Here is a 19,543-nt window from a genome sequence, read left to right on the forward strand (position 1 = left end):
AGAATGTTTTTAGCGGGCAACAAAAAGAGTACAGAGAAGGTGCCCATTCCCTCTGCATGCTGTTCTGGGGTTTTTTCCTCCGTTGGTTTTGGGGGAGGAGAGAAAGGGAAAGTCCCATTCTGTTAGCAGGAGCCCTAGCGAACTGCATTAGTTGGATCCATCCCATTTCAGTGGTACCTCAGGTTAAGTACTTAATTCATTCCGGAGGTCCATTCTTAAGCTGAAACTGTTCTTAACATGAAGCACCACTTTAGCTAATGGGGCCTCCTGCTGCTGCCATGCCGCCAGAGCATGATTTCTGTTCTCATCCTGAAGCAAAGTTCTTAACCTGAAGCACCATTTCTGGGTTACTGGAGTCTGTAATCTGAAGCGTATGTAACCTGAAGCATATGTAACCTGAGGTACCACTGTACTAATCATAAGACCTTGAACTTGGCCAGTAGCAAACTGGTAACCAGTGCTGATCTCTGAGCAGAGGTGTTATACGCGATAAGGCCTCACTCCTGTCAGCAATTGTGTTGCAGCATTCTGCATTAACTGCAGATTCTGGATGAAGTGTGAAGAAAGCCTCACGTAAGAGTGGAATGAAGTTATCCTTTCTTGAAGTAACCAAAGCAGTAAAACTATAGCGGTGATCAGCCCCACGGGTAACATTAATCATATGATGCTTGTGTAGATTGACTATGTCAATTGTGTAGATTGACTAGCATACACACACACGGATCTTCTGAACACACTATTAGAACTTCAAGTTAAAGGTGCTCAATGTGAAAAATGGTACAATTTTCTGAATGGAATTCAACACTGTATTATGGTGAATATACCATCTGCATAAGCATTGCAGCAGCTTGCCAAAATGCATATAATGTACTGTATTTTCTAATACATTTTAAGTACTTTTAGCATCAAATTCAGGCTTTGCCTCCTTTTGTTTTTTCTTGGTGGCTTCCAGTCCCCTTTATGCAAAATCATTATGGGTTGTATTCAGCTAGACACATTGAAACTAATGGAATTTAGTTAATCATTGCTATTAATTCAATGGGTCCAAGTAAAAGTTAATTGAATACAAACCTATGTATCTGAATACGTAGCAGAGGCTTTCAAGTGTGGTATGCTTGGAGGACAGTTTGGGGAGGCTGATAGGGATATTGCTGGAAACACACATGGGAAGGTTTCTGGTATGCATGCATGTCTCTGGGTTGTGTCCTTTACTGTAAATGGTGTCTTTGGGCAGCATTATAGTTATATATGTGCTGTGGTAGTATAGGCAGTCGCATAGGTATAGAATACTTAAATGAGCAATCAACCACAAAGCTACTAGAATGAAATCTTAGTAGCAGAATCTACTGAATTACACCGGATTTTTTCCCAAGGAAAGTTTTTGTAAGATTGAAGCATGGAGACCTAAAGAACTCCCAGTACCTCAATCCTAAAATACTTTGTCAATTCCAACAAATTTCAATGGAACTTATTTTCACATATTGTATCTACAGTTAGATATAAATCAATTTAACATGAAATCCTCAATCTTATAAGTAGTTGTAGTTTTTCCCCAAGGGAGCTTTACAACTATGGCTAATATGATTAGTTAAAATGCAGACATTTTACCATTTCCGCATTCTGTAAAAGTCCAGAGTACTAAAATTACTGAAGCTATAAATCTCTGCAGACTATTCATCTGACTCAAAGTTTGGCTGAATGAAAGACAAATGCCTTTGAGTCTGCCTGAATAACCATATCCCCTTCCAACATGTTAGCTCACAAGCCATTTTGTAACCAGACGTTTGATGCCAAATCAGCATCAGAAACCACACTTGACTCACATTACCTGCCAAACTTCTTGGGACTTTCAGTGTTTTGCCAAAACAGGGGTTACACAGATTTTTGGTAGATTGGGTGGGGACTCTGTCTAAAAACATGAAGTCAAGAGAGTTCAGTTTAATTGTACTGGATCCAGCTCCAGTGAATATCATTACTATAGTTTCAGAGGTCAGCTTGCAAGCTGCTACTCAGCCTGTCTCAATTTGCTTTTTGCAATGATAGATTTATTCTAATTCATGATTATTTAGGCTCATTTCTAAACATTTCTAAAAACCAGTAAGCGCCATGTTCACCTACCATTGCTGATCTTCATATTTCAGTCTAGTGTTCCTCCATCTTTTTAACTTTGGCCCTGTTCCTTTCTGAACTTACTCTGTCTCATGCCAATACCAAAAGTCTGCTCAACTGATGAAAAAGCAGAATTCTTACATATCAGAGGTTGGGAACCTTTTTCAGCCTGAGGGTCACACTCCCTTCTGGGCAACCCGCCAGGGGCTGCATACCAGTGGCAGGCAAAGCAATGAATGTAAATTTTGCCTTGTACTGCAGGAAAGTTTCTAAACACATTGGAACATGCCCCTCTAGCCTATATCCAAAAAAACAAAGACACTATCAGTGTTCAAGGACGCATTCCAGCCAAACAAAAATACTCAAGAAGGGAAAAGCAGAGCCAGTAAGGGGTATGGCTTGGGAAGAGTACTAAGGGCCAGATAGGTGTGGAGGTCTGCATTTGGCCCTTGGGCCAGAGATTCCCCTGTTATATACAAATCTATGAGTCTGCAGCTGCATGAAAGGCTCCTTAGACTCGGACACCAATTCAACACCTAAAATTCTACATGCCCATCAGTTTTGATAATGCAATCCAACTTGTATGTTGATGAAACATGGCTAATCTTGTGGTCTCTATCTTTTGGGGTGGGGGTGGGAAGCACCTAGCTTGCCAATGTTATAAATGGAATGTTGTAATGTGAGTGTGCATGTGAACGCTGGGAGTGAAAGAGGTTCATCAGCATCTTCTATGCCCTTCCTTCATGTGACCCTTCCTTCCCCATCAAAGGTGGAAGAGGATAGAATGTTGCACTATATGCACCTTTGCTATGATCCAGAAAGACACTTTTAATCATAAGCAATATAAATAATATATATAGAAATAGTATGCATTATGAATACTTGAGGTAAGAAAGAAACGGAATTATGTCCATTATTCCTTAAATCTGCCTTGACAATCATTTCACAGTATATGAAGACTGTATTACCATATGTAATTTCCCTTTCCTTTCCCGTCCTCTCCTCCTGCTCACCCAAATGTTTTCCAGGGGTCCCCCAGGTCCCTAAAGCAGATTTTGAGGGTGCACAAGGAACTGCAAGGAAGAGGAGGGCAAGTTCCATTCTGCAAGAAGAAGTCTACTGCCTGAGCTGAATGAACAGCAGTGTTGGATATAATCCTATACATCATAGAAATACGATTCAAACTCTTTGTCATTCAAGCCCACATGTCTTTGGGAGGGTGCATAAAAGCTTACAATTTTTTAAACAAAAAGAAAAACTATCAGATCACATTTATTTGAAAAATTGTGAAAATAAAGTTTGTTAAAGAATAACTAGTTTAATATTAAATAATCTGGATATAAGCAAATTAGCCCTACTGTTAATCCCAAAGTGAATCAATGTCTCTGTCAGATACATCTGACCTAAAGGTGTTTCCATCCAAATGAAAAACTAATCTGACCACCTCTCAAATATGGATATTTAAATGCTACCTACAAACACAAGCATTCAATTTTCACATGATGAAAATTAACTACTCAAGTCTCACAAGAACCTACCAAACCTTGCTTCAGCCTATTGCAGGATCCCAATTGAAAAAGAAGAGGAGGCTCCTGTAACTTCTGTACAAGAGGGATTTTCATCAGATATAGCTTGCAAGATGAGTTACACCTGCTGGCATTTCCTCTTCTACACAAGTTAAAAACAGTGAAGTTTCATGGAATCTTTAAGACATAGGGCAACATCCAAGGTCATGTGAGCAAACTTTAATTTGAGCAAAGGGACTTCTTCTAAGTTATCATTATTCTACTTCCCAGCCACCAGACCCTCCTCAAATGTGCTGCGGAAAGTTCGCTGGCCTAACCCTTCAGAGTTAGGGAAGTGTACTGGGGTTGCAAGGGCAAGGAGCAAAAGGCAAAGACCCCTGTTGTCTAACCACTCGCAAACAGATATCACTGGATGTGATCCTAATGAATTTATTATGGCAAAGGTTTTCATGGACTACACCTCATCAGATACACAGTAGTATTATCCTGAATTGCATGAGTTTTTTTGAGTGGTGAGACTGAGGAGTGTTACTAGAGGAAAAAGAAATGCAGAAAAATACAGTGATAATTTATAATTAATTGTGGTCACTCACAAAACAGCTGTCAATATTACAGGAATTCTAGTATTAGTAAGCCAATTAACACATGCAGTGTGATAACGTGAGAGCCTTGGCCTCACCTCGGCCTGTTTTTCATCTGGCCATTTTATCCATGAGTAATGAGCATTTGTATCACACCACTGGATTTCCACAATTATTTTTGCTAAACTGTTATCTGAGACCATGCTGTTATTGAAATCAGTCATCAATTTCAGCAAACCAAAGGAAATATAGGTGTGTGCTCTTTTTAAACTGTTATGGTATGAATGGTATGAATTCTGAGTCACCTGAGCAATGACGCTCAAGTCACATCTCCATCTTTTACCTTAAATACTCAAACTCTGATTTAGTCACCTGCCCTGCAGAATCTAATCTGTTTGCACAACATTTCTTATTCCTCTTCTCCATCTGTTTCCCTTCATTTTGTTGCTTTCCAATATACATTAAAAATGGAAAATATAAAGTTAGAAATGTTGACTGTAATTTGTTTTAAATTTAGTTTTTTAAAAATCCTACACTGTATTTAACTGCAATGCACTGTTGCCAGATAACCTTGAGTCTCCTGAAGGCACAATGAGCAAATTCCAGAAGCAAAGGAGGCACATATATAGGAGGCATATATAGCGTCTCAGATTCTGATAAAGTGAGCATGCATTTCAGAAATGGAAGTCTAGCATTTACCAGAAAATGTTTAAAATATTTTATATTAACCCTGCATTAGGTTACATTTCCCTGATATAACACCCAATGTGTTACTTGCATACTCTTCTACATAGCCGCAACATTGCCTAATATAGTAAACCTATTTTAAGCTGCTAATCAGAATAGCTTTTTAAAGACTACTACTGGGAGAATGGAAAAGGCCAAGAACTAAATGTTTTATTGTGCTATTATTAAACAGTTGGGTTTTTTTTTCTTAAGCATGGATGTATAAGGAAGCCAAATAAAGAACAACTAGGCTACAATCCTATCCACATTTACCTAGAATTAGGGCTCACCGAACATAATCAGACTTATTTCTTAAGAAAACTACAGATGGCAGGTACAGGGGACATTTGGCACTCCAAATGCTCCAGAATTACAACTCCCATCAGCCCCAGCAAGCATGGTCAAAGCTTAGGAATGATAGGAACTGTAATTCACCAATATCTGGAGGACCAAAGCTTCCCCAGACCTGGTATGCGGTGTAAAGAGAAACCATTCTAATTCAGATAAAAGGACCAACTAGGCCAGTGGCCAATCAGATGACTCTGGAAAGTCCACAAACAGGGCTTGGAAGCCCATTGCAGAGCTCAACAACTCTAACAACAGAGGTTCCATATAGATATCATAATGAATAATGGTTAATCTAATACAGTACAGTAGTGAGCAACCTCTGCCCAGGCTGTTTTCCCCAAACTACGGTATGCCTGCCAACACATCAGCTGATGGTAGGGAGGCCAGGGTTTAATCTTACATTGGCTGTGCTGCCATGTTTCCGAGCAGAAAACAGGGTTGTTGTTAATAATAATAAATAATAATAAATAATAATAATAATAGTTTATTACTTATACCCCGCCTATCTGGCTGAGTTTCCCCAGCCACTCTGGACGGCTTCCAATCAAGTGTTTTGCAAAGTCACAGAAGGGATTTTCACAGGTGGGAGGCCCTGTACACTTGTCCAATTTGGCCCATAAGGCAGATCCTGATAAGTATCTGATTCGTGGAGCCAAAAAGGTTTCCCATCCCTGAAACATGTCATTCAAGGTTCATGCTATAAATTTTATTCATCCATAAAATGGGAAACCTAACCAGCACTGTTTAACAGACTCTGAACTATCCAAGCAAAAATTGGGTAATGATTCTACCTTTTATGCTGGGCATCCACTAGACACTTTGATAGCACTTAATTTAAATCAGTTGACTGGTAATGCTTTGCTACAAAGAAAACTCTGAATTGTAGTTTTGGGAAGAATTAGATCTTCCTAAAACTATTCTAAGCACACTCATAAATTTCACAATATATATTTCAGGAAAGGTCACAACAGAATTTCATAAACAATAAAAAAGAAAGCTCACGCAAAACAGTAGAAGTACTTAAAGTGACAGAGTAAAAATAAGTAAGTAAAACTGAAAAATAGTTAAAAAGCTTGGGAGAACAGAAGTGGCTTTGCCAGGTTTTGTTTTTAAAAGAAAATAACATAACAGAGCAGGTGCCAAATGCGATACTTTGGGGATGAAGTTTAATATCTAGGGTGGCACAAATGGAAAGGCCCTCTCTTCCTGCTCACTGCTTGCTTTTTGTCCAACAGCAGAACACCCACATCAACATCAACATGGGAGAAGGTGTCCCTTAACATAAGGCTTCAATAACCTTGCTAACTGCCCTTCACAACAGTGAGAGGGGCACCAGGCTCTGGCAAGCAAGATGAGCACAAACTTGGAGCTACAGGGAAAGGCAAGGCAGCATGCCTCCAACCAGTGATTGAAACTAGCCAGGAGCATTTGGCACCTGGCTATCAGCTACTTGCAAACAAGTGAACATGCCTGGGCACTAGGATGGTGCCTGACATCTCCACCATCTGGAGGTACATGCCTGGGGATCATTGGATCTTGACTGTTTTCACACACTAATACCACTTCCTGTCAAATTCTATCAGTTACATTTTATCTGCCCAATCAGAATGAACTTCAAGAACCAAATTGCTTTTGCTGTGCAGTCTGAACAGGAGCAGTGAAGTCCTAAGCTATGTCCAGCTTTAAAATTCAAAAACAATGCCTTGGATTGGGCTCAGGAATGAACTGTTAGCCAACAAATCTCTTTCAAAACTAGAAATATATGCTCCCAACAAGACTGGTTAAAATCCTAACAGCCACATTTTAAAGTAGTTTCCAGACTGTTGTCAAGGGCAGACAACACATTACAGTAGTCTAAACAAGACACTACCAGTGCATTGGTCATTGCAACTATACTATGCCCATCCAAGCTCATTCTTGGGTGACATAAAAACTTAAGCTGGTTAAAAAGATCTCTGCATCACTATGTGTCATGCAACAAATTTCTGAACACTTAAAAAGTTTTCAAATGCCTGTTGCCTCAATCTTTGGATTGATGAGACCATACCAACATTAGTATTAAGCACAATTCTTTCTATATTACAAGGTTACTGTATTTTTAAAAGGAATTTTATCTTAAAGTTAAGTAAAAGTCTTAAAGGTCTCTCATATAACAAGACCATATGGCAGAAGACATTAAACTTAGCATCAGAAATGTATTTTTGTTTCCATTTCTAATGGTGTAGACATTCAGGCATGCATATTAAGTGCCCCTGATTAGTCATATTTCAAGATGTTCTTTACTACAGCTTTTGGCAATAGGTTCTCCATGAGTTACTTACTATCCTTGTTGCTTTCTTAAAACTTAAGAATGACCCAGCTTTTCCAAAACTTCTAGTGTAATCAAAAGACTGAGAAAACAAGGAAGAGCTGGAGAGAAGAACGGAAGCAAGTTGCATGATTACACAATTTAAAATAGCATTCCTGGTCGCATCCATTATACACATGCTTGCCTGAAATATTATTTACCTCCTACCAAGTTAAATTTGGAAGTTAATGTTATCAGATAGTTGAATCCATATTAATTTACTTAAGATTAATGGCATCACCCCCTTCACACCATCTGCTTTAAGAAATAAGTTTTATGAAGCTTTTCAGTGTAGTTCTTCAACAGTGAAAGGTTGAAAACAGACTACAACTTACACGTTGCAGCAAAACAAGCTGACCAATTCTAGGTTTACAAAATAAACAAGTTGCAATATAGGAGCAACTGGATCGAAATGGCTTTGTCATGTGTCCAATCATAATTTGTCCTAGGACAATGTGTACTTCTCTGGGTGTGCTTGGTTGTTTTCTTTTCGGGGGAGGGGGGGTTCAGAATGCAAGCACAACTCAATTTGTAGCCCTATACCGACTTACATGGAAGTAAATTCCATTGAACACAGTGGAACTTAATTCCAAACAAATATGCACAGGATTACACTACACACAGTATATATTTTAAGGTGAAGTGCAATCCAGTTTGGGACAATGCAGTTTCTGCAAGTGAATGAATCCTTCATTATATAGCTGTCAGATTAATTCCAAAATGATTTAAGAAAGCTTTGACTGACTATGTCTCCTCATTAAAACAGTAGTGTTTGTAGGAGGAGGTGGGGGAGGGGATTAAAAAAATATAATACGTATATATGTTGTGCTTTCATCTTGTGAACTCTTGTGAATTGTATGAAGGATGGTATACCAATTTAACTGATGGTGATGACGATAACCAAGATTTAGAACTGGGATGGGAGTGATTGGCACTGATGAAATGGTTGTGCCAAATGTTGGGGCAGTAAGTCATTTGATCATCTATTCTACACACTGGAATTTTCTATAGCTTGCAGGCATCCAGTTGCCCGCTCCAGCCTTGAGAGATTGATCCTCGAGAGGAACATCCTTCAAAATCTTTTGAAATGCACTTCAATCACACTAAATTGTCTAGCTGAGCATCAATTAAAAGGAAGAATATTAAGACTATCATAGAGTCTTCTTTGGATTGCTGACATACCAGCAAATATATAAAAAAAAATTGTCCAGCAGCACCTTAGAGTCCAACCAAGTTTGTTCTTGGTATAAGCTTTTGTGTGCATGCACACTTCTTCAGATACACTTGTGTGCATGCACACAAAAGCTTATACCAAGAACAAACTTAGTTGGACTCTAAGGTGCTGCTGGACATTTTTTTTATATATTTTGACTGCGTCAGACCAACACGGCTATCTACCTGAATCTTACCAGCAAATGTAGCGTTTCCTAAAGAGAGGGCTTTAGTCAGCTTCTGAGCACCTGGACTTCCTAAAAAGGGACCTCCATCACTCACTCCTCTTGCTTACACCAATAGCCATACAGCCCAATCCTATACTTGTTTTCTTAGATGTCCCAATAAGTTTAGTGGAAATTACTCCCACGTGGGTGGTGCTGTGGGTTAAACCACAGAGTGTAGGACTTGCCGATCAGAAGGTCGGCGGTTCGAATCCCCGCGATGGGGTGAGCTCCCGTTGTTCGGTCCCTGCTTCTGCCAACCTAGCAGTTTGAAAGCACCTCAAAGTGCAAGTAGATAAATAGGTACCGCTCCAGCGGGAAGGAAAATGGCGTTTCCGTGTGCTGCTCTGATTCGCCAGTAGCAGCTTAGTCATGCTGGCCACATGACCAGGAAGGTGTACGCCGGCTCCCTCAGCCAATAAAATGAGATGAGCGCCGCAACCTGAGTCAGCCATGACTAGACCTAATGGTCAGGGGTCCCTTTACCTTTTAAGTATAGATAATGTGGCCACGTGACCCGGAAGTGTCTGCGGACAGCGCTGGCTCCCGGCCTATAAAGATGAGCGCACAACCCTAGAGTCTGGCAAGACTGGCCCGTACAGGCAGGGGTACCTTTACCTTTAATGTAGCCTTGATTACACACATTAGAGGTTTTTAATGTATTATTAAAGATTACACACTTTAACATACTATTGGCAATTCATTTTCTAACATTTTATTCCTGAATAAATCTTTAAATTCTGATTTAGACTAATGCATTCAATTTTTTTTTGTTTGACTGTACAGATTACTACTATTTTACTTGTGCCATATTTCTCAATTATTGGGAAAGCTCTTACATTTCATACTAAGAACATATAGTTATTAGTTATTTCTCCTACTTGATAAAAAATTTAAAAGCCATTTTGTGCACACACCCATTTTTTGCAGTTAAAATTCTAACTGAACATCTCGCAATGCATAATAATACAATCTGAGAGGCTCATAGGTAGCTGTCACTTGTAAGCAACTGTCTCAATGCCAAAAAAAATGTTCACTCATTCTTAAAATTACAAACTCTAGAATGAAATAGCATTTGGCATGCTAAAGATAGTATTTTCTCTTTTTATATTCAGAATAATCATAGCAGCATGTCAAGCGCTATGTGAACACAATGCAAAAATAAGATATTCGATTACTGCTCATATTGCTCATTTATATGCAAGACCTGAAGCAACCTCCAATGTCAGACTAGTGTCCAATATCATTTTAGACATAGAGTTCAATGCCTTCCTTTCCTCAAGTGTCTCAGTGAGTGTATTTTGGGTTTCCCCTCCAATATTTACAAAAAGTCAGGCTTTTTTTGTTCCCATTTTATACACCATCTGTGTTATTAAGCTCTGTACAACCTAAGAATACTGTTCCTTTTTATTCTATTGTGATCAGGGGCTTTCCCCTTCTCGTCTGCATTTTGGCTCAGCTATTTGGTGCATATCTGATAAGCAACTGCACACAGAACACAAATTACATTACAACGACAACTTCCCAGTTAAAGGCATACAAAATAGCTTTAATTAATTTATAAGACTTAAACAGATATTAAATATTTTAAAAACTTAAAGACCAAACCTAGCTTGAAAAAGCAATTTAACAGCTTGTTCTAATGCAGACTGAGCATTTGTGTGTTCAAAACCATGGCTCCCCCTACATCACCACACTCACCAGTGTATTGCCTCATTATAGTTATTATTTGCATGCAACTTCTTTATTTTGACCAGAAAACATAACGTGACATAACAACATTTCAAAAAGAGACAACGCAAAAAGACATCTTTTAAAATAAAGGACCGTATTTAAGCATTAAACATTCAGAATCCCAAATCCTATAGCCAAAATACTTTGGGAAGATATGCCTCCCCATCTCCAACAACCATTAAGGGTGGTTTTGCTGGGTGCTTTTACCATTTAAAGTGCTCAAACCGGCCACACGCTAAGTCTGTGTGCTGGACAGTGGGCACAATACACTCTCCCATATATGATAGAATAGGCTCGTCCAATTTTTCTTCATTGTTATTATCAGGAGTGCCAATATTTAACGGAGCTCGTCATACAATCGGTACCTGTTATATTTACATGTTCTTCATGCTTTAATCATTTGAAGTCAGAGGCAAAGTATCTCGAAGAGCAACCCTATCCTTTAAAACAACACGATTAAGCTGCGCTACAAGAAAAGGGAGCTAGGAAGCAAATGTCTTCTTTTCCCCCAAGCAACTTGGCAAAGCAAAGAGACACAACACAGGAACCGCAGCCAAGGCAGCAGCAGCACCTTGCACAGGACAGCGAGGCAAAACTTTAAAACAAATAAATAAATCGCTGGGTTGCTTCAGCGTCGGGCAGTTATCCCAAGCGCTCTGCCCTTCCTACCCAGCCAGTTGGTAACAAGCAGGAAGACGGAAGCTGCTGCTGCTTCTCGCTTCCAAAAAAAGAAAGAAAGAAAAGAAAAGAGCCACCTCGCCATGGCTGAGAGACGCACCACGAACGGCCAACAGAGGCAGACACCAGGCATCCATCCTCTCACCCGGGTCCCGACCAAAGCACAAGAGCGTCTCCCGCTCGCCCTCGTGTTAACGAAGAAGGAGACTTACCCGCTTGAAACTTACCAAGCCGGCAGAGGGAGGGAGGGTGGCGATGCTGGCGGCGAGTTTCCCCCACCCACCCGTCCCCAAATTTACCTGAAGTTAACTCGCTGCCCCCGCCCCTCGCCTTCCTTTCCCACCCAGACTCGACAGCAACAGATCTTGAGGAGCAGAAACCACCGCACGGGTTTGGTTGGGGTCCCTCCAAAACGCGTCTGCTCCCGAGTGCCCGTGGAAAGGCGTGCAAGGCGAAATACACGTGAAAAGGGAAACAAGTTCCCTCCCTCGCGACGCACGCCGAGGGGGAATCAAATCCCACCCCCACCAAGAAACCAGGCAAAGCCGCCTTCTCAAAGTCCCCTCTTCGCTTCCCTCCGGGCACCTTAAAAGTCCTGTGAAGATGAGGAGACGCGCGAAGAAGAGACCCGCAGAAACGCAGCGCCCCGAGGCAAGGATAATAATAACCTCTTCTTGCACTTTCCTCCTCTCCGCTCGCTCGCTCCTCAACCGCCACCCGAGCCCCACGACGCCCCCCTGTGGAAGAGGCGCCCGAGAGAGAGGGCTGCCCCCTCGGCTGGCCGGTCTCCCGAGGCGGGGAATGGAAAAGGGGAGAAAAGCAGGCGTCCCTCCTCACCCGTTTCACCCTCGCCGGCATATGCGGCAGTTGTTTCCCCTCCCGCCCCACGTCTGAACGCAACTCACCGGAGGATTTGTGAGGGGAGGGGGGCGGAGAGAAAAAGGAGAAGGAGAAGGAGAGCCGAGCGTTGCCTTCTGCCCAGCGCCCCCCTCTCGCTCTCGCTCTCTCCTCCCCGCCTCACGCTCAGCTCGCGTCCGCCATTTTGATCTCTTGACTGGATTTAAAATAGGAACCAGCCTCCTCAGAAGCAGCCGCCAGCTAGAGCCGGAGCCAGCCCGGCAAGCGCGTGGGCAGCTGGGATTTGTAGTTCAGCAGCAGCCGCCGAAGGGACGTCGGTGTCCTGTGTTACTCCGCGACTGTACGTGGCAGCGCGGCGTCTCGTCTACGCCCGCAAAGCCCTCTGGGATTTGTAGTCTCGTCCGTGAAGGCATCTTCGCGTTCCTTCCGCCGCTCCCTTCGACCGAAGCGCTTCGCTTCTGCCTTGAAAGGAGCGAGCGTTACTTTTAACCACAGAGTGTGTGTGAATCAGAACAGAGCCGTTGTGATCCTGGATTTCGGCCCAATGTGAATAAAGTGGAGATCCAAATGTAGTGGGACAAAGATAAAATGCATCAAGGCCAGCAAACATCCCGCTGGAAGCTGTTTCCACTCAAATAAACAACCTGCACACCGACTTTTTAAAAAGAAATTGGCAAGGCTTTAAATTCCTGGAGAATAAAATAATTGATTTGGCAGGGAAGGTGGGGGGAGTAGAGAAGCAGTCACTGGATTTGAGTTTACGCCACTGTGACAAAATTTTGAATGTTACAACATCCCAAAATGATTTACAATTAAGGCTTCAACTGGTTTCCGAACTGATTGGTGGAAGGAAGTATTTACTGGAATACAAGTTATATGTACAGATACGAAAAGGGCCCACTGCAGCTTGAGACCAAAGCCAAAAGAAAGTGCCCCACCAAGAGATATAATAATAGCTTTTGCTAATTATATGATCAAAGAAGAATTAATGAAAGCAGAGAGGAGGATCAAAGAACAAATTACTTAGGAAGAAAAGCAGATAACATTGCTACAGGGTCCAAGTTCTGAAACTTTAAAGAAACAGCTGAAGTACTCAGAGGAGCAGGGGGGAAATATAAATGGGGGCTCAACTTTGCCTTGAACCTAGAAGTTGATGGTGTGCTGCATGCATGCATTGGATACTTCAATACTGGATTACTGCAATGTTGTCTATGTGGGGCCTCCCTTGCAGTTGACCCAGAAACTCTGTAATGCAGATGGTGCCTAAGAAGCAAGTTGTTCAGGTATTCCTCCTTGCTTCTACTATTGACCACCCAGAGCTAAAACAGGAGGATAGCTTCTTGTTTTACCCATTTGAGGAACAGAAGGACTTTTCGTATTATAGACATACCAGGCAAAAGTCAATGTATTCCCTCTGAACTGCTCGAGGCTAAATCAGATGCAGCTAATTGCTTCCAGTGGATTTAAGTTCTGTCTGTATGGACCATGTTTTTAATCCAGTTACATATTATTACTGATTTTGAGCAAATTACTTGCCGCATGTCATTCTGTAAGGCAGTGGTTTTCAAACTTTTTTCTTCGTGCTACACTTCCAGAATAAAAATTTGCTCATGCCACACCATTTTTTTTATTGATACGAAATACAATGGAAGACAAAAAAAGCCAAAAGTCCTAGCAGTGCTGCATTTTGAAAATATATCTATCCATATTCTGCAAATAAAAAGTTATTTTGATACTATACTATACTATACAGTGGAACCTCGGTTTGCGAACGTGATCCATGTGGGAGGCATGTTCGCAACCCACAGCGTTCGCAACCCGCAGCACCACGTCTGCGTAAGCACGGGTTGCAATTCAGCGCTTCTGCGCATGCGCAAAGCACAATTTAGTACTTCTGCACATGCACGAGCACCGAAACCCGGAAGTAACCTGTTCTAGTACTTCCAGGTTTGGCGCAGTGCGCAATCCGAAAACACGTAACCTGAAGCGTCTGTAACCCGAAGTACCACTGTACACTAAAATGTTTAAATGTACAATAAAATGTTTACATGTTTCTTTGATTGTCCTTGAATCTTCTTGCCACACTTGCAATCTTCTCCTGCCACACCAGTGTGGTATACCACATGTGACCATAAGGCAAGCATAAGTCCCACTATTTATAACTTACTGATTGGAAATATAGTTACTTATTAGGTATCATGGTGTGTTAAGGAGAAGTTATAGGCAGAAAGATGGTCACATGCAAGAAGAAACTAAATCATCTTCAAGATCAAATAAACAAGCACCAAAATTCAGAAGTTGTTTTTAAGGCTATCAGATAGCATCCTATGCTGCTTACAACCAAAAAGTTATGCTTGCTCTTTGGCAAGTGAGACAAGTTATCTTATCCACACATGATGGCTTTGTCAGTATTCGAGTTTTAACACATATTTACTGGCCAGCTTCTAACAATGTACCCTGGAATAGAACTCTTGGACATTCATCCAAAACTAGAACAAATTACATTAGGTAAAGTTTTTTTTCTCACTTCCTATCTGTTGCTAAGACACAGCTGGGAGAACACTGGAAAGAATAAACTCGCTCCACAATAACAAATAATGAAGAAGAATATGAGAGCACTTATGGAAAAAGATCCATCTAGGATCCTATTTGTGAAACTTTAGGCCCACAACAAATTGCAAAACAAGCAGCACTTAGTACCCAACACCCTTTTATATCCCACATGGAAAATGCCCCTGACCACGTTCACCTAATAATTACTGAAACTATATTGTTAGCATCTTCTGTTTTGGGGTGCATTCCTTATATTTTAGGGATTTGAAGCTGAATTTTCTGTTTCCTTGCTTTCTTCTTAATTGTTATTGTTGCTGCAATCCATCTGTCTCAGGACACAATGGAATAGTGTGCCGGGGGGGGGGGGGGAGGCAGTTACAGCACCTGCTGCGGCTGTAGAGACCAATACAGGAGAGAGATGTTTTATTGCAGGTGGGGCGGGGGATGAAGGCTCCTGGTTTTGCTGCTACAGGTGCATTATGGTGTGTCTTCTCTCTGCATTCCTCCCAGTGATCATTTCTCCTCTGGTCACTCCAAAATGGGCTCCCTGAAAATGCTTGCACGTAGAAAGCAGGGGAGGCCCATTCCCACTCACCCCCACCCCAAAACAAGCTCCCAAAATCCAGCAGAAAGAAGGAAAAGGCTACAGTGGTTATCTCCCACTTGGACTACTGCAATGGGGCTACCTTTGAAGGTGACCCAGAAACTCCAACTAATCCAGAATGCAGCAGCTAGACTGTTGAGTGGGAGCAGTTGCCGAGACCACATAACACCGGTCTTGAAAGACCTACATTGGCTCCTAGTATGTTTCCGAGCACAATTCAAAGTGTTGGCGCTGACCTTTAAAGCCCTAAACAGCCACAGCCCAGTATACCTGAAGGAGCGTCTCCATCCCCATCATTCAGCCTGGACACTGAGGTCAAGCTCCGAGGGCCTTCTGCGAGAAGCGAAGTTACAGGGAACCAGGCAGGCCGTCTCGGCAGTGGCACCTACCCTGTAGAACATCCTCCCATCAGATGTCAAGGAAATAAACTGTTTTGATTTTAGAAGACATTTGAGGGCAGCCCTGTTTAGGGAAGTTTTTAAAGTCTGATGTTTTATTGTATTTTTAATATTTTGTTGGAAGCTGCCCAGAGTGGCTGGGGAAACACAGCCAGATGGGCGGGGTAATAATAATAATAATAATAATAATAATAATAATAATAATAATAATTACAGTGAGGCTCAGACTGAAAAATGAACCAAACCAGCACCAAAAAAATTCTCCCTCCGATATGATTCTTCACGTGCGCAGAGTAGCGTCGCTGTATCCGGGAGCAACACGATGACGATGATGATATTTTTAAAAATCCTAAATTATTAGCAGACACAAGTTAAGTGAAAGCAGCTCAACAGTGGACGGAAGTAGCGCCAAAGGGAAGCGGCTGCTTGTGACAATAGCTTTTCTCTCTGAATCACGACAATCACGACACGAGGAGAGGAAAAGGAGGGGTTTCCCTCCAACCCCCAACCCCCCACGAGAGCCCCTTCTCCTAAGGATGATAAGCGGGGAAATTTCCCGCTCAGCTTAGACGGGAGAGTCCGGCGTGGCCCCGCCCCTCTCTCCTCGCTATGCCACCGAGGCAACGCCCGGAATGATGGGCAGGAAGGCGGGCGGGCGGGCGGAGCATGCGCGCTTGTGGGAACAGCTCTTGACACAAGGCCCGCCCTACGCCCCGGTCACTCCACGCCGTCTCGCTCTCCCATAGGCCACACGGCACACGTTGCCGTGGTAGCCGGGTGGGGGCGGGGCAGGCTGGTTGCTGGAAGGAGGCCGACGGACGCTGCTAGGAAGTGTCCAGGGCAGCACGCGGCGGGGTGGTGTGATTTGGGGTGTGTGTGGTTAGAACAAGCCGAGTCAAGGCAGCTGTGCAAAATAGATTGGTGAATTTAGGACAGGCAGGGTGAGGCGGCCGCCTCGAGCATCAGGATCCACACGTAGATCCTTGTGGTGACAGGAAAATGTTATTTAGTCGTTTTGTTGTTGTTGTTTAGTCGTTCAGTCGTGTCCGACTGTTCGTGACCCCATGGACCAGAGCACGCCAGGTACTCCTGTCTTCCACTGCCTCCCGCAGTTTGGTCAAACTCATGCTGGTAGCGTCGAGAACACTGTCCAACCATCTCGTCCTCTGTCATCCCCTTCTCCTTGTGCCCTCCATCTTTCCCAACATCAGGGTCTTTTCCAGGGAGTCTTCTCTTCTCATGAGGTGGCCAAAGTATTGGAGCCTCAGCTTCACGATCTGTCCTTCCAGTGAGCACTCAGGGCTGATTTCCTTAAGAATGGATAGGTTTGATCATCTTGCAGTCCATGGGACTCTCAAAAGTCTCCTCCAGCACCATAATTCAAAAGCATCAATTCTTCTGCCTCTCATTTCCATACATCACTACTGTGAAAACTATATGGACCTTTGTTGGCAAGGTGATGTCTCTACTTTTTAAGATGCTGTCTAGGTTTGTCATTGCTTTTCTCCCAGGAAAATAATAAACCCCATTCCCTCTGCATGCTGTTCTGGGGTTTTATCCTCCATTGGTTTTGGGGGAGGAGAGAAAGGGAAAGTCCCATTCTGCTAGCAGGAGCCCTAGCGAATTGCATTAGTTGGATCCAGCCCATTTCAGTGGTACCTCGGGTTAAGTACTTAATTCGTTCCGGAGGTCCGTTCTTAACCTGAAACTATTCTTAACCTGAAGCACCACTTTAGCTAATGGGCCCTTCTGCTGCTGCCGCGCCACCAGAGCACGATTTCTGTTCTCATCCTGAAGCAAAGTTCTTAACCCGAGGTACTATTTCTGGGTTAGCGGAGTCTGTAACCTGAAGCGTATGTAACCTGAAGCGTATGTAACCCGAGGTACCACTGTAGTTGGCTGGGGAAACCCAGCCAGATGGGCGGGGTATAAATAATAAGTTATTATTATTCTGGGTAAAGCTTTCGTGTGCATGCACACTTCTTCAGATAACAAAGCTTATACCTAAGCTTATATGAAACAAACCAGAAAAAACTTACTTGGTCTCTAACCCTGATGTGGGGAAAGATTGAGGGCACAAGGAGAAGGAGACGACAGAGGACGAGATGGTTGGATGGTGTTCTTGAAGCTACCAGCATGAGTTTGACCAAACTGCGGGAGGCAGTGGAAGACAGGAGTGCCTGGCATGCTCTGGTCCATGGGGTCATGAAGAGTTGGACACGACTAAACAACAAGGTGCTACTGGACATTTTTTTTATTTCAACTGTGTCAGAGCCAACACGGCTACCTACCTGAATCTATCATCATCATCATCCAATGCTACACCAGTGGGGTTTCTCTGGGGCAATGGAATTTGCATTTCCTCCCATCTCCTTATGTACTCCCAAAATCATCTCTGCAGGGGTCCCTTCCCAGTGCCATTTTTTTCTAGAAAAAGAGGTGCAGGAACTCACCATGGAATGCCTCCCTTGTTTTCTTAGAATGGCAATGGTGCCCACCTGAGAGGTCCAGGAATTCTGGTGAGTTCCAGCTGGGGGGAAAAGCCCTGCCTTCAACCACAGGTCAAAGATCAGAGAGAAATGTTGGCTGCTTTTTGACAGTTTACTGTCTGAGCATGCAGAGATTTATCCCAAAGTTAGCACTAAGCGCCACAGAGGTAAAAACAGAGATAAGCTTGTCTCTGGCCTTAGTGCATAAGTTGCCAACTTTCTAGGCCGGTAAGGTATAGTTGGAATTTGGAGAAATGACTGCCCTGGTGGTGTAGGATGGCACAAAATTCTTGCCACAGGCAAACGAGCGGAAAAGAGACATGGCCACAAAATGGTGGGTGTCCAGTGAAATGTGGGCTTGTTCAGTGTAAAAGAGGCAGAGCCAGTGCCTTGTGAATTTGAGGAGATACTTACCGAGACTTCATTGGCACCATAGGAGGTATTGGCAACTTCTGTGTTAGTGCTTGGATCTCCACATCTGACATGAAAATAGGTGAGTATATAGCATGGCAGGCCTATTTGAAACATGGGCTCAAGGTTCCTTCCCCACAACTAATATGTAGTTTTCTTTTGCTTCTTTACCTTTTAAAAACTTTATAGACTTTAGATTGTGTAAAATCATTTAAGTGTTATATAGATAAGAGATATATATCTAACACTTAAATGATTTTACACAATAGATATAGCTATTGATAGTCAATTCGTTTTCCTGCATTTTTGACCTGCCTTTCTTCCATCATAGAATGCAAGGCAAGACATGTGCTCCTTAAGTGGTGTTGCATCCAGGGGCTGGCCTGACTGATTTGCATAGCTTCAGCAAAGTGGTATCCTCATGTGCCTTTGACAGCTTCCAGACCTTTGGTTTAAAAGAAAAAAAGACTTAAGAGTACAATCTTTGTTGTTGTTGTTTAGTCGTGTCCAACTCTTCGTGACCCCTTGGACCAGAGCACGCCAGGCACTCCTGTCTTCCACTGCCTCCTGCAGTTTGGTCAACTCATGCTGGTAGCTTCGAGAACACTGTCCAACCATCTCCTAATTGGAAATAATGCCCCTTGAACTCATTGTGGCTAATTTCTCATTACTGAAGCACAGTATCATCCTTCCAAATGTTAACTATGTCTGAGCACAGAGAAAACCAAAACTGGTTATTATGGTT

General features: G+C 42.7%; 1 protein-coding gene across 37 annotated transcripts in view; it reads right to left on the reverse strand.

Moving 5' to 3' along the window:
- The window catches only part of NCOA3 (nuclear receptor coactivator 3), a 103,893-nt gene extending 91,183 nt beyond the window's left edge, over positions 1-12,710 (reverse strand). For 12 of the 37 annotated variants that reach the window (XM_083446705.1, XM_083446731.1, XM_083446726.1 and 9 more), the window contains exon 1: positions 12,391-12,671. The gene's annotated coding sequence lies outside the window, so the exon portion shown is untranslated. Of the gene's footprint in view, positions 1-12,070; positions 12,220-12,322 lie in introns of those variants that run through there. The other 25 variants (XM_083446708.1, XM_083446707.1, XM_083446706.1 and 22 more) reach the window with 13 other exon arrangements.
- Between the last annotated feature and the right edge of the window lie 6,833 nt (positions 12,711-19,543).

This window comes from Podarcis tiliguerta (genome assembly GCF_965153285.1).
Source record: "Podarcis tiliguerta genome assembly, chromosome: 6".
Lineage (NCBI taxonomy): Eukaryota > Metazoa > Chordata > Lepidosauria > Squamata > Lacertidae > Podarcis > Podarcis tiliguerta.